We start from the raw sequence: 14,911 nt of genomic DNA, 5'->3' as shown, positions 1-14,911 counted from the left end.
CATCTAGGTGGCTGGTTGCGGGCTACAGGCAGGGGCTCGACGGGAGGACCCCATCTAGGTGGTGGGGTGCAGGCAGTGGCTCAGCTCCTTCAGCGGCTTCCTCCATGGCTTCCACTGTGCGTCTCCACTCTCTTCCTCCTAAGCACTAGGCGTCCAATAGGATCGCCTAACGTTGTGGCCAATTGGCGGGAAGGAAATTTTGTGTGAAAATAGCGAATATTCATTCGCTATCATCACACAACTGGCCTCTGGCTCTAATCATATGCTTCAAACCCCCCCCCCCATTGGAATCCATAGTCCAGTACCCTGTATGTAGATCAGCGGGCCGGACTCACGGATGGGGGGGTGGCGCCCCTAATGGATGGGCCTCCACTGGAGAGATGATCTCCCTGTGTACTCTGCAGTGCTGAGTTGTCAATGTAACAGTCCTGCTCTCAATTCATTTGCACATAAAAGCCACAGTTGTAACCATTATTCATAAATTTATGTAAATGAATGTTCCTATTTCATGTAAACCTATTAAAATAAATACATACAACTTTATCCTCTTGTTAACCCTAATTACTTTTTTATTAACCCTTTCATCACCTTCTTCCTTTAGCTTTTTTTACTACTTTTATCATACAGAAACTGCATTCATGTCTCAGAAACCATGAAATCAGGCTGAGACAGAAGTACGGTTAAATTAAACTTGTTTAATAATAAAAGTAAAAAGAACAAACGTAGTCAAAACATAGCCAAAGTTCAGTAACCAGAACGGATAGTCAGCCAAGTCAGAAGTCAGGGATCAATGTAGTGGAACAGCAAGCAGGATCTGGAGCCAGAAGGGATGTCAGCAAAGCAAGTCTTGAAGAGGATTGCAGGAGAGTTTCTGTGATGTGACCAAAGTGAAGGCAGAGCTCCTCTGAACTGGATGGCTTAAGTAGGCAGGACTGACAAGCAGGATATCATCAACAGCTGAGTAACTGTGGAGAGATAGGAGCTGGCAATTAGCCGACAGCTGAGCGGCCAGCTCAGAGAAGGAAGGGCTGAGCCCAGTCCTGACAGTACCCCCTCCTCAACGACCCCTCCTGCTTGGAGGACCACCAGGCTTGAAGGTAAAACGTCTATAGAAATCACGAAGGAGGACAGGGGCATGTACGTCTGAGGATGAGACCCAAGAGCGTTGCTCCAGACCATACCCTTTCCAATGCACCAGGTACTGTATGCACCCACGGAACTTACGGGACTCAACAATGGACTGTACTTCATATTCCTCATGGTTCTCAACCTGCACAGGGTGAGGACGTGGCACCAAGGTGTTAAAGCGGTTGCAGGCCAAAGGTTTTAATAAGGAGACATGAAATACATTCAAAACATGCATATTAGAAGGAAGGTCTAATGCGTAAGCCACTGGGTTAATCCTGCGAAGAATACGGAAAGGCCCAATAAACCAAGGTGCGAACTTCAGTGAGGGAACGCGAAGTAGGAGGTTGCGAGATAACAGCCAGACCCTGTCCCCAACCTGGTATGAAAGCGCAGGCAGGCATCTGCGGTCAGCATGGAGTCTGTACCTATCATTAGCATGTCGCAAAGCCTCCTGGACTTGTGCCCAAGTGGAACGAAGACCACAGGGGTGCTCCTCTAACGCAGGAATATTCCGCAGAACAAATGAGTCAGGCAACATGGAAGGTTGGAAACCATAATTCGCCATAAAAGGGGGGCAATTGGGAAGCAGAATTCATGGCACTGTTGTGAGCAAACTCTGCCCATGGTAATACGTCTGACCAGTTGTTATGATGGTCAGAAATATAGCTACGTAGGAATTGCTCCAAGGACTGATTGGCTCATTCTGCTGCCCCATTAGACTGCGGGTGATACGCAAAGGAGAAAGCAAGCTGAATTCCCAACTGTGCACAAAAGGATGCCAGAACCGGGACACAAACTGACCACCCCTGTCCGAGACAATCATCTTGGGTAGCCCATGTAAGCGAAAGATCTCCCGTGCAAAATTGGAAGCCAGTTCCTTAGAGGTGGGAAACTTCTTAAGTGGAATACAATGACACATCTTTGAGAACCGGTCAACCACCATAAGGATAGCTGTGTTGCCCTGTGAGTTGGGTAACTCCAAAATGAAATCAATAGAGAGGTGGGTCCAGGGCCTCTCTCCATTGGGTATGGGATGTAGGAGGCCCACTGAAAGGTGTCGTGGAGTCTTACTCTGAGCACACACGGAACAGGCAGCTATGAAGGCAGTTACATCAGCACGTAGACTAGGCCACCAGAATTGTTGGGAAATGGCCCAAAAGAGTTGATTCCTCCGGGGGTGGCCAGCAGCTTTGGGAGAATGGTAAGTCTGGAGCACGGCAGTACGGAGACTCTCTGGGACAAAGCAGCGGTCACAAGGTTTCTTAAGAGGAGCATGGACCTGAGCAGCAAGAATTTTGTCACCCAAAGGAGAAGTGAGACATAGCCAGAATACGATCAGGAGGAATCACAGGAACCGGAACTGACTCCAACTTGGAAGTGGAGGAAAATTGTCATGACAATGCGTCAGCCCTTAAATTCTCAGTACAGGGTAAGAATGAGACAATGTAATTGAAACTTGACAAGAAAAGAGCCCATCGCGCAATCTGGGAGAGAGGCTTTTAGCCTCAGACAAGAATGTGAGATTCTTATGGTCAGTAAGCATGAGAACCGACACAGTGGTACCTTCGAGGAGATGTCTCCATTCTTTCAGGGCTAAAATGATCGCCAATAGCTCTCTGTCACCAATCTCGTAATTGCACTCCGCATATTACAATTTCTTGAAAAAGTAGCCACAAGGATGCATAGTGCTCTCAGAGGTAGGGCGTTGAGACAGAAGGGCACCAACACCAGTCTCAGAAGCATCAACCTCAAAAAAACACGACCATCCGTAGACTGGTCTGAACATATGAGGAGCAGGCCATCTTCATGAGATACACCAGTCTATGGATGGTCGTGTTTTTTCGGTACAGCCACTAGAGGATTTCATACCGTTATGCCGCGTACACACGGTCGGACTTTTCGTCTACAAAAGTCCAACGGACGCTGACGGACTAAAGCTGGCTGGTAATCCGATCGTGTGTGGGCTTCTCCGGACTTTCAACGGACTTTTTTAGCCTCAAATCCGACGGACTTTAGATTTGAAACATGCTTCAAATCTTTACGTCGTAAGTACGACGGACCCCGAAATCCGCTCGTCTGTGTGCTAGTCCGACGGACAAAAACCCATGCTAGGGCAGCTATTGGCTACTGGCTATGAACTTCCTTATTTTAGTCCGGTGTACGTCATCACGTACGAATCCGTCGGACTTTTGTGTGGTCGTGTGTAGGCAAGTCCGTTCGTAACAAAGTCTGCCGCAAGTCCGCCGAAGGTACGTCGGAAGTCTGTCGGACAGGCTGTCGGACTTTTGTAGACGAAAAGTCCGACCGTGTGTACGCGGCATTAGTGTTTGTTTCCACCACACAAGCCTGTTTGACCCATTGAACGTAGGTTCTTTTGAGTTGAAATGCTCTGGTAAGCCTCCATATTATTGGGGGTGGTGTTTTTCATTTCAAGTTTGCACCTATCAAGATTTTTACACCAAGTTTTGTTTGGGACTTTTCACTTTATATTGATTTATTCTCTTTGTTGTTTATTCATAAGTTGTTGTTTACCCACTGGGCTCATTCAAACATTTTCTACATGTTTTTATACATGCAATCATTCCATTAGCGCTACACTTTTTGTCCTACATTTTTAATGCATATACCACATTTGCCGCGTTAGCTGCTTTCTTAGTTTTAGGCAGCGCAGAACTATTTTTTACACTATGAGTTTTGTTTGGGACTTTTCACTTTATATTGATTTATTCTCTTTGTTGTTTATTCATAAGTTGTTGTTTACCCACTGGGCTCATTGAAACATTTTCTATATGTTTTTATACATGCAATCATTCCATTAGCGCTACACTTTTTGTCCTACATTTTTAATGCATATACCACATTTGCCGCGTTAGCTGCTTTCTTAGTTTTAGGCAGCGCAGAACTATTTTTTACACTATGAGGTACTCATAATGGCCTGTTTTGGTAATAAACGCAGTTTTCCACTCGTTACCCTCCTTAATCCTCACGAGATTGCATACCCCTCTCAAATCAAGCTTTGTGAAAACCGTTGCTCCCTTGAGGTGGTCAAATAATTCTGTAATTAACAGAATCGGGTAGGCATTCTTAATCGTGAAACAATTGAGACCTCTATAATCAATACAAGGTCTCAGTTCACCACTCTTCTTCTTCACAAAGAAGAAGCCAGCACCAGCAGGAGACAAAGTATTTGCGGATGAAACCTTGAGAAAGTGCGTCTGCAATATACTCCTCCATGGCTTTATCCTCCAAGACCGACAAAGGGTAAACCCGGCCACGAGGGGGTATGGCACCAGGTTGAAAGTCAATTGTGCAATCATACGGCCGGTGTGGAGGCAAACTACCAGCTTGACCTTTTGTCAAAGGCATCACTAAAATCGCGGTACTCCTACAGCAGGGAGGAGAGTGAAGAGGTGCACAGGACCTTGGCTACCTTCTGGAAGCTTGTCTCACTGCATTGTGGTGACCAGGAGAGAACCTCAGCACGGCGCCTATCAAAAGAGGGGTTGTGCCTCTGTAACCAAGGATAACCAATAACCAGAGGAAACTTAGGTGAAGAAATAACTTGGAATTGGATTATCTTATGGTAAAGAGCCCCTACGGCCATGGACAATGGAACCGTCTCATGAGTCACATGGGCAGGCTGTAGAGGTCTCCCGTCAAGAGCCTCAATGGCAAGTGGAGTGTCACGCAGTGGAATCAAATGCTTCAATACAAAGGCAGCATCAATGAACAGGCCTGCAGCCCCAGAGTTGATTAGAGCCTGTATCTCGACGGACGACTCAGCCCAAGAAAAGGTAACTGAAACCAGGGGCTTATCCTTCTGGATAACTGGGGATGAAACAACGCCACCTAAGGTCTGTCCGTGACAGGACCTCAAGGTTCAGGCATTCCTTGGACAGGTAGGACAAGACTTCAAAAAATGCCCGCCTGGCCACAATAAAGGCACAATCTCTCCCTCCTCCTAAAGGTTCTCTCACCTGCAGAAAGACCCGTGAAACCCAAGTGCAAGGGTTCACCTTCATTGACCGACTCGGTACCAGGAGGCATGGGAGGTGAGGGAGGCACGGGTGGGACTGCAAAGCTCGGAGACAAACGTACAGGAGGCTACAGTAAGCGCTCCTTGAAAGAGAGTCTTTCTCTGAGTCTGGAGTCAATGAAGATGGCAAGCATGATCAACTTCTCCAGCTCAGTAGGTATATCTCGGGCTGCTATCTCATCCTTGATGGTATCCGAGAGACCATGAGAAAAAGCATTGCCAGAAACATTGATTAAGTGACTTTATAAAAGGAAAAAATCAAAGAATAAAATCTCTTTTTGGATAAGTTATAAGACATCTTGGTTGTGTACTTTTTCTCAATGAATATCTTTACTAAATCACAATAAATTAGCTACATCACAACAGCTCCCCCATCACATTTGGTTTCCCATAGATCAAAACATGCTGAGTGTAAGGTTCATTCACACCAGTAACATTGGTCTATGTTGGGCAGCACTGCCTAATGCAGTCCCAACACCAGATCAAGGCAAATTGCTTTATATCCTATGGCAGTGATGGCAAACCTTGGCACCCCAGATGTTTTGGAACTATATTTCCCATGATGCTCTGGTACTCTGCAGTATAGTGGAGCATCATGGGAAATGTAGTTTCAAAACATCTGGGGTGCCAAGGTTTGCCATCACTGTCCTATGGCTTCTGTTCACACCATCATGCTGCATTGGTTTGCACTGAAAAAAAGGCACTCATGTTGCATTTTTGTGCTGCAGGTTCTGGAGCACTTTAACCCCAGAAGGTTTTACCCCCTTCCTGACCAGGCCATTTTTTTTGCGATACGGCACTACGTTGTTTTAACTGACAATTGCGTGGTCGTGCGACACTGTACTCAAATAAAATCAATGTCTTTTTTTCCCCACAAATAGAGCTTTCTTTTGGTGGTATTTGATCACCTCTGTGGTTTTTATCTTTTGCGTTTTAGAGGGACTGCGAAATTGAGGCGGACAACTCTGACACGAAGTGACGCTTTTTGCTGTCCAGTGACACCAATACAGTGATCAGTGCTAAAAAAAATGCACTGTCACTGCATAAATGACACTGGCAGGTAAGGGGTTAACATCTGGGGCAATCAAAGGGTTATTTGTGTTCCCTGGGTGTCCTTGTTTACATAGGCAGATGGCCGTTCTCTCTCCCCAGAGAATGATCGCCGGTGACCGGTGGCCATCGCAGCCAGTGGACTTACTGATTGGCTCCCGCTGTGTCCAATCATAGGGGGAACGTGGCTCCTGTAGTGCACGTGCCCCAGAGCCGATGGAAGAAATCATATACAGTTATGTGATTTTGCGATTAAGGGCCCAGTATATGTACGTTGAAAACAAACTTTCTCCTGGCACCAGGCGCAGGGCCTAGTCAATGATGGCTTAATTGTTGCACATAGACTGTGGCGGTTCTTCAGGTGAGTGTCTTCACCTAGGGCTGTGGCACCTATTGGGAGTGAGCTGCTGGAGCCAACAAACATTTGTTTGTTTGTTGTAAAACAGAAGGGAGGATATTAATGTGTAATTAAAGGCAAAACCTTTTTTTAGTTTTGGATAGAGTGGAGAGGGATTAGAACACCTGTTGTGTTGAGTTTGATATAAATATATGTCTGTTTTATGATTTTTATTCTCAGACTTTACTGTACCGAATAATCGGTTTTGTAGTTTGTCTTATGCCGCGTACACACGGTCGGACTTTCTATCCTACTTGGTCCGGCACACTTTCAACCACGCCCCCTAAAACGTCACAGTCCCAGCATGCCCAAGGACTGTGACATCATATGGGGGCGGGGTCTCCGCCTATATAAGTCACAACGCAGCCCTCAGAGACCAGTCCAGCCGGAGAGAGCGTCGTGTCAACATCTGGGGGAAGAGAAGAGAAGAGAAGAGAAGACAAGAAGCCAAGAAGCCCAGAAGTCCGGACCTCCGCTGGCAATAGAGCTACATGAAGACAGCGGAGGGGCCGGCCGAAGACCTGCGACACCGGGAGAAGAGGCCGGAGAGCGGAGAAGAACCAACCGGATGCCGGGAGAAGATGAAGCGGAGGGACCCCCGAAGCCGGAAGAAGACCCCCGAAGCCGGAGGAAGATCCCCCCCCCGGAGCTGTTTAATAAAATATTTTAAAAACCTGTGTAGTGTGTTTTATTACTTACACTTTTTTCCTAGGTAAATGGGTAGGGGTACCATGTACCCCATACTCATTTACATAGGGTGGGGGGCCGGGATCTGGGGGCCCCCTTATTAAAGGGGGCTCCCAGATTCCGATAAGCCCCCGCCCGCAGACCCCGACAACCAACGGCCAGGGTTGTCGGGAAGAGGCCCTTGTCCTCATCAACATGGGGACAAGGTGCTTTGGGGGGGGGGCGCAGGGCGCCCCCCTCCACCAAAGCACCCACCCCCCATGTTGAGGGCATGCGGCCTGGTACGGTTCAGGAGGGGGGGGGCGCTCGCTCGTCCCCACCCCCTTTCCTGACCGGCCAGGCTGCGTGCTCGGATCGGGGTCTGGTATGGATTTTAGGGGGACCCCACGCCGTTTTTTCGGCGTAGCGGGGTTCCCTTTATAATCCATACCAGACCTAAGGGCCTGGTATGCCCCGCGCTCGCCGCAATAGGAAGATTTGTTTTTCCTATTGCAGCGAGCGCGAGATGCAATACCCTGCCCTCGTGTCGTATTTGGTCTGTCGGACCAGCCTACACACGAGCGGGCTTTCCGTCGGACCAGCACACACACGAGCGGACTTTCCGCCCGAAACTGAGTCCGACGGAAAGATTTGAAACTTTCTTCAAATCTAGGTCCGGCGGGCTTTTGGGAAGAAGTCCGCCGGAAAAGTCCGCCGCCGCCCACACACGGGCGGATTGTCCGGCACACTCTGGTCCGCCGGACCAAGTATGCTGGAAAGTCCGACCGTGTGTACGCGGCATTAGAAACAGAAATCAGGTTACATTTGAATGTTTGAATGGACTTCTCAAAAAAATTATACAAGCTGCCCTCAAACAATGGGAGCGTAGATATTATTGTATGTTGGGCTATGTAACTGAAACCAACAAGTCAAGTTAATCAATGGTTATTGGTTAACAATAGTTTGACCTTCTGAGATGTATGACCTATGGTATGTGTGATACCAAAGTGCCATCTCAGGGGGAGATGAGAATTTGCAGTATTACAAAAGGGGCCACGCCCATGTAGGGGTGGTAAACTCTCCAAATAAAATGGCAATGGCATAAGCTGATAGGGGGACTCTATAATGACTTAACACCAAGCAAGGTCTGTACAGCCAGAAGAAGCTATACCAGAGGACGCTTTTGCCTGATCTCCAGCAACTGCTTATAGATTAAGCCTGGGATCCTCGTTGCCTACGGAGATAATGAACCCCCTCTAACCTGAGGTAAAGCGGAGCTCCTACGAAAAGGGTAAGCTCCGCTTGTTTGCCCCCCCTCCTCAGGTGCCACATTTGGCACCATTCAGGGGGAGTGGGTACCTGTTTGACAGGTACCCATCCCCACTTCTGGGAGACCTTGTCACAGACCTTGCTGCAGGGAGTGCAGCCCCCTCCTCCTTTCCCCACTTCTGAGCCATTCAGAAAGCGCAGCGCGCTTGGCGCATGCACAGTAGGTAACTGGCTGTGAAGGCTTCACTGCCGGTTTCCCTTGTAACGAATGGCGGCAGCCGCACCCAAGAGCCGATTTGAAAATCGGTTGGGGTACCGACATCGCGGGACCCCTGGACAGGTAAGTGTCCTAATATTAAAAGTCAGCAGCTACAGTATTTGTAGCTGCTGACTTTTAATTTTTGGAGGGGGGGCTTGAGCTCCGCTTAAAGGAACTTTTAAGGGTATTTATGCTGTTTACAGACCATAGTTTCTGCTAAGTGACTAGCATTTTGCTTGTTATAGGTATATTTGGCAGTCTTGAATTTCTATAATTGTAATAGTTTTGTTTGTACAGCATTTTTCATTTAGCAAAAGCACATTAATACATTGCAGAGGTCTAAGCTTCCTTGCTTTATTACAATGTGACCTTACTAGACACCAAAGCAAAAGACCTGTCAGGTTTTATCCTTGCATGTGGCCCCCTCTAGGGAAATTCACCATCTCTATTTGCCCTGTTTAACGTTATCATCAAATAGTGGTAAAACTGATAGTGGAGTTGTGATTCATTTACATGCACAATGCATTTGTTGTTTTGGGTAGGAAACTGTTTTGGCTAAGTAGCTGGCGTTCTTTTTCAACCCCTGCCTGCCCACCTGCTGCAGTCTTTTACCTGGGTCTTAAGGCGGAGGGGTTAGGGGTTAGCATGGACTTCCCGATCACATGATCACTGTGATTGGCTGTCACAGCGGACACATGATTGGGTACCTGTCCCAATCATCATAACATGACTGCCAGATTGCTGTCCCTCTTGGGCACCCCCTCTCTCTGGGCTCACATTACTGCCTTCCTCTAGCTGGGTACCATCATCGGAGCCTTCAAAACGCTGGGCATCCTCCTGGAGCATGTACCCAACACTGTGGTCAAACAGTTCGGGGGACTCCTCAGGAGGACATGGTGGGGCTAGGGAAGGAGTGACTGATGCCATTGAGCCAAGGGAAGAGGCCGCGTTGGCTGCTGCTTTGCCAGACAAAGTACCCTGAGCCTGGGTGAGAGAGGATGAGGAGGATGAGGACGGCTTGGTCATCCACTCTACCAAGTCTTCCGCATGTTGCGGCTCAACACGGACAGCTGCCGCAAAAAGGAAAAGCGTGTTCCACGGCCACGTGCTGATGAGGATGCACCGTCTCCATGACCAGCACTGTTGCCTCTAGACACAGAGCCTGCTTGCCCTCTTTTATTGGCTTGTGACTGTCTGCCTCTCCTTGTTGGCCTTCCAGACATACTAATAGCCTGCAGTGAGATGTAGCTGCACAAAGCTGGGATGTATATATATATACTGATACTGCAGCTAGCAGAATCAACTGCCTGCCTGTAGTATTATTAGTATGAGAACACCAGCAATTGTCTTCAGGTAGCTTTAGGTGCACACTGTGCAGAGGACACAGTACACTAATAGGGCGTACACACGGTCGGACTTTGTTCGGACATTCCGACAACAAAATCCTAGGATTTTTTCCGACAGATGTTGCCTCAAACTTGTCTTGCATACACAAAAAGTTGTCGGAAAATCCGATCGTTCTAAACGCGGTGACGTAAAACACGTACGTCGGGACTATAAACGGGGCAGTGGCCAATAGCTTTCATCTCTTTATTTATTCTGAGCATGCGTGGCACTTTGTCCGTCGGATTTGTGTACACACGATTGGAATTTCCGACAACGGATTTTGTTGTCGGAAAATTTTATCTCCTGCTCTCCAACTTTGTGTGTCGGAAAATCCGATGGAAAATGTCCGATGGAGCCCACACACGGTCGGAATTTCCGACAACACGCTCCGAACGGATATTTTCCATCGGATTTTCCGACACACAAAGTTGGAGAGCAGGAGATAAAATTTTATATATAACTGTAAATACTGCAGCTGCCTGCCTGTGGTACTAATAAGATCAGAAGAACACCAGCAATTTTCTTCAGGTAGCTTTAGGTGCACACTGTGCAGAGGACACAGTACACTAACTGTAAATACTGCAGCTGCCTGCCTGTTGTACTAATAGGATCAGAAGAACACCACCAATTTTCTTCAGGTAGCTTTAGGTGCACACTGTGCAGAGGACACAGTACACTAACTGTAAATACTGCAGCTGCCTGCCTGTGGTACTAATAGGATTAGAAGAAGACCACCAATTTTCTTCAGGTAGCTTTAGGTGCACACTGTGCAGAAGACACAGTACACTAACTGTAAATACTGCAGCTGCCTGCCTGTGGTAATAATAGGATCAGAGCAACAGCAATTGTCTTTGGGTAGTTTTAGGTGCACACTGAGCAGAGGACACAGTACACTAACTGTAAATACTGCAGCTGCCTGCCTGTGGTATTAATAGGTTTAGAAGAACACCACCAATTTTCTTCAGGTAGCTTTAGGTGCACACTGTGCAGAGGACACAGTACACTAACTGTAAATACTGCAGCTGCTGCCTGTGGTACTAATAGGAACAGAAGAACACCAGCAATTTTCTTCAGGTAGCTTTAGGTGCACACTGTGCAGAGGACACAGTACACTAACTGTAAATACTGCAGCTGCCTGCCTGTGGTATTAATAGGATCAGAACAATAGCAATTGTCTTCAGGTAGCTTTAGGCGCACACTGTGCAGAGGATGCAGTACACTAACTGTAAATTCTGCAGCTGCCTGCCTGTGGTACTAATAGGATCACAAGAACACCACCAATTTTCTTCAGGTAGCTTTAGGTGCACACTGTGCAGAGGACACAGTACACTAACTGTAAATACTGCAGCTGCCTGCCTGTGGTATTAATAGGTTTAGAAGAACACCACCAATTTTCTTCAGGTAGCTTTAGGTGCACACTGTGCAGAGGACACAGTACACTAACTGTAAATACTGCAGCTGCCTGCCTGTGGTACTAATAGGAACAGAAGAACACCAGCAATTTTCTTCAGGTAGCTTTAGGTGCACACTGTGCAGAGGACACAGTACACTAACCGTAAATACTGCAGCTGCCTGCCTGTGGTATTAATAGGATCAGAAGAACACCAGCAATTTTCTTCAGGTAGCTTTAGGTGCACACTGTGCAGAGGACACAGTACACTAACCGTAAATACTGCAGCTGCCTGCCTGTGGTATTAATAGGATCAGAACAACAGCAATTGTCTTCAGGTAGCTTTAGGTGCACACTGTGCAGAGGACGCACTACACTAACTGTAAATACTGCAGCTGCCTGCCTGTGGTATTAATAGGATCAGAACAACAGCGATTGTCTTCAGGTAGCTTTAGGTGCACACTGTGCAGAGGACGCACTACACTAACTGTAAATACTGCAGCTGCCTGCCTGTGGTATTAATAGGATCAGAACAACAGCGATTGTCTTCAGGTAGCTTCAGGTGCACACTGTGTAGAGGACGCACTACACTAACTGTAAATACTGCAGCTGCCTGCCTGTGGTACTAATAGGATCAGAACACCACCAATTTTCTTCAGGTAGCTTTAGGTGCACACTGTGCAGAGGACACAGTACACTAACTGTAAATACTGCAGCTGCCTGCCTGTGGTATTAATAGGTTTAGAAGAACACCACCAATTTTCTTCAGGTAGCTTTAGGTGCACACTGTGCAGAGGACACAGTACACTAACTGTAAATACTGCAGATGCCTGCCTGTGGTATTAACAGGATCAGAACAACAGCAATTGTCTTCAGATAGCTTTAGGTGCACATTGTGCAGAGGACACAGTACACTAACTATAAATACTGTAGCTGCCTGCCTGTGGTACTAATAGGATCAGAACACCACCAATTTTCTTCAGGTAGCTTTAGGTGCACACTGTGCAGAGGACACAGTACACTAACTGTAAATACTGCAGCTGCCTGCCTGTGGTATTAATATAGGATCAGAAGAACACCACCAATTTTCTTCAGGTAGCTTTAGGTGCGCACTGTGCAGAGGACGCACTACACTAACTGTAAATGCTGTAGCTGCCTGCCTGTGGTATTAATAGGAGCAGAACAACAGCAATTGTCTCCAGGTAGCTTTAGGTGCACACTGTGCAGAGGACACACTACACTAACTGTAAATACTGCAGCTGCCTGCCTGTGGTACTAATAGGATCAGAAGAACACCAGCAATTTTCTTCAGGTAGCTTTAGGTGCACACTGTACAGAGGACACAGTACACTAACTGTAAATACTGTAGCTGCCTGCCTGTGGTACTAATAGGATCAGAAGAACACCAGCAATTTTCTTCAGGTAGCTGTAAATACTGTAAAAACACCTGCCTGCCGGTCAGTAGGAAGAGAATAACAGGAACGGATCTAGCTAAACTGAATATAGTATATATATATATATATATATATATATATATATATATATATATATATATATATATACAACACCTAGGATGCATATATATATATATATATATATATATATATATATACACAATACACTGTAAGTGCAGCTAACTGACTCGCCTGCCTACTCTTTCTAAATTAAATCAAATGACACTGTCTCTCTGTCTATCTCTCCGCCATCGCAACACACTACACAAGGCCGCCACGCAGGTGGCCTTATAAAGTGTGGGGCATGTACTAAACCCCCTGAGCCATAATTGGCCAAAGCCACCCTTGGCTTTGGCCAGTTACAGCTCTCTGTACAGACAGCGCTGTGATTGCCCAAGCATGCTTGTCATAGTGCATGCTTGACCAATCATCAGCCAGCAATGCACTGCGATGCCGCAGTGAATTATGGGCCGTGATGCACCACTCGAATTTGGCGCAAACGGCCCATAACGTTCGCAATTCAATGAAAGGTCGAACAGGCGATGTTCAAGTCGAACATGGGTTCGACTCGAACTCGAAGCTCATCCCTACTGAGGACCATGGCCTGGTACTAACATGCAGCAAAACCCATCTCCACCATCAGGAGCTCTGGTGAACACTGGTTAGTACTTAGGCTCCGCACCTTGAGTGAGCCTGCCACACCTACCAGGTTGACCTAATTGTATACCTATCCTGCTAGTCAATGGGAGTTTCTCTACTGCTATAGCTACTGGTCCCCGAAGCCTGACCCCTGACAACCCCCTTGGTTTCAAGCCAGCATCAAGTCTTACACTTGCATACTTTGCACCCTTGCACAAAGTCAGGGATTTTGTAGAATTAGAATCAGGTGTATGCTTAAACAATTATACCAAGCGGGTGCTAATGATCATCAATTTCATATGTAGGTTGATACACAGTCATTAACTGAAGCAGAAACAACTGTGTAGGAGGCTTGAAACTGAGTGAGGAACAGCCAAACACTGCTACTAAGGAAAGTTTGTGGAAGACAGTTTCATGTCCCAGGAAATACACCATGGCAAGACTGAGCACAGCAACAAGATAAAAGGTAATTATATTGCATCAGCAATGTCTCTCCCAGGCAAAGATTATCAGTCAAACTGGAGTTTTAAGATATGCCATTTAAGCTCTTATGAAGAGGCACAAAGAAACAGGAAACGCTGGGGACCGTAGATGCAGTGGTTGGCAAAGGAAACTTAATACAGCAGATGAAAGACACATCATTTTTCCCTTCATAGTTACATAGTAGGTAAGGTTGAATAAAGACAATAGTCCATCCAGTTCAACCTGTGTAGGTGTATGTGTGTCAGTGTCTATAATTATTTCCCATATCCCTATATGTTGTGTTCTTTAAGATGCACATCCAAGAGCCTTTTAAAAATATTCTTACTCCCCGCTGCCATCACCAATTGTGGAAAAGAACTCCACAGCCTTATTACCCTGACAGTGAAAAACCTCCTGCACAGTTTAAGGTTAAACCGCTTCTCCTCCAATCTCATTGTGTGGCCCTGTGTCCCCTTACACTCCCTGAGACTGAATAGTTTTTTCTTTCCCATGCTGGGATCACCATTGAGATATTTGTAAAATGCCTTCAAAATTGCAAGATGTCCCGCAGTGCCATCAGCACAGACCTGGCTGAAACCAGTGGAACCCAGGTATACCCATCTACTGTCTGGAGAAGTCTGGCCAGAAGTGGTTTTCATGGAGGAATTGCAGTCATAAACCCATACCTCCAATGTGATAACAAGGCTAAGCAACACAACTATGCATGAAAATATAGGAATTGGGGTGCAGAAAAATTGCAGGTGCTCTGGACTGA

General features: G+C 46.7%; 1 protein-coding gene across 1 annotated transcript in view; it reads right to left on the bottom strand.

Annotated features, from left to right (window-relative positions):
* Positions 1-14,911, bottom strand: part of ANKRD31 (ankyrin repeat domain 31) — a 105,965-nt gene that overhangs the window by 34,619 nt on the left and 56,435 nt on the right. The window lies entirely within an intron of this gene.

The sequence above is a fragment of the Aquarana catesbeiana genome, linkage group LG01 (assembly GCF_042186555.1).
Source record: "Aquarana catesbeiana isolate 2022-GZ linkage group LG01, ASM4218655v1, whole genome shotgun sequence".
Lineage (NCBI taxonomy): Eukaryota > Metazoa > Chordata > Amphibia > Anura > Ranidae > Aquarana > Aquarana catesbeiana.
Note: the sequence above shows the minus strand (reverse complement) of the source record. Positions and strands in the feature narration are given on the sequence as shown.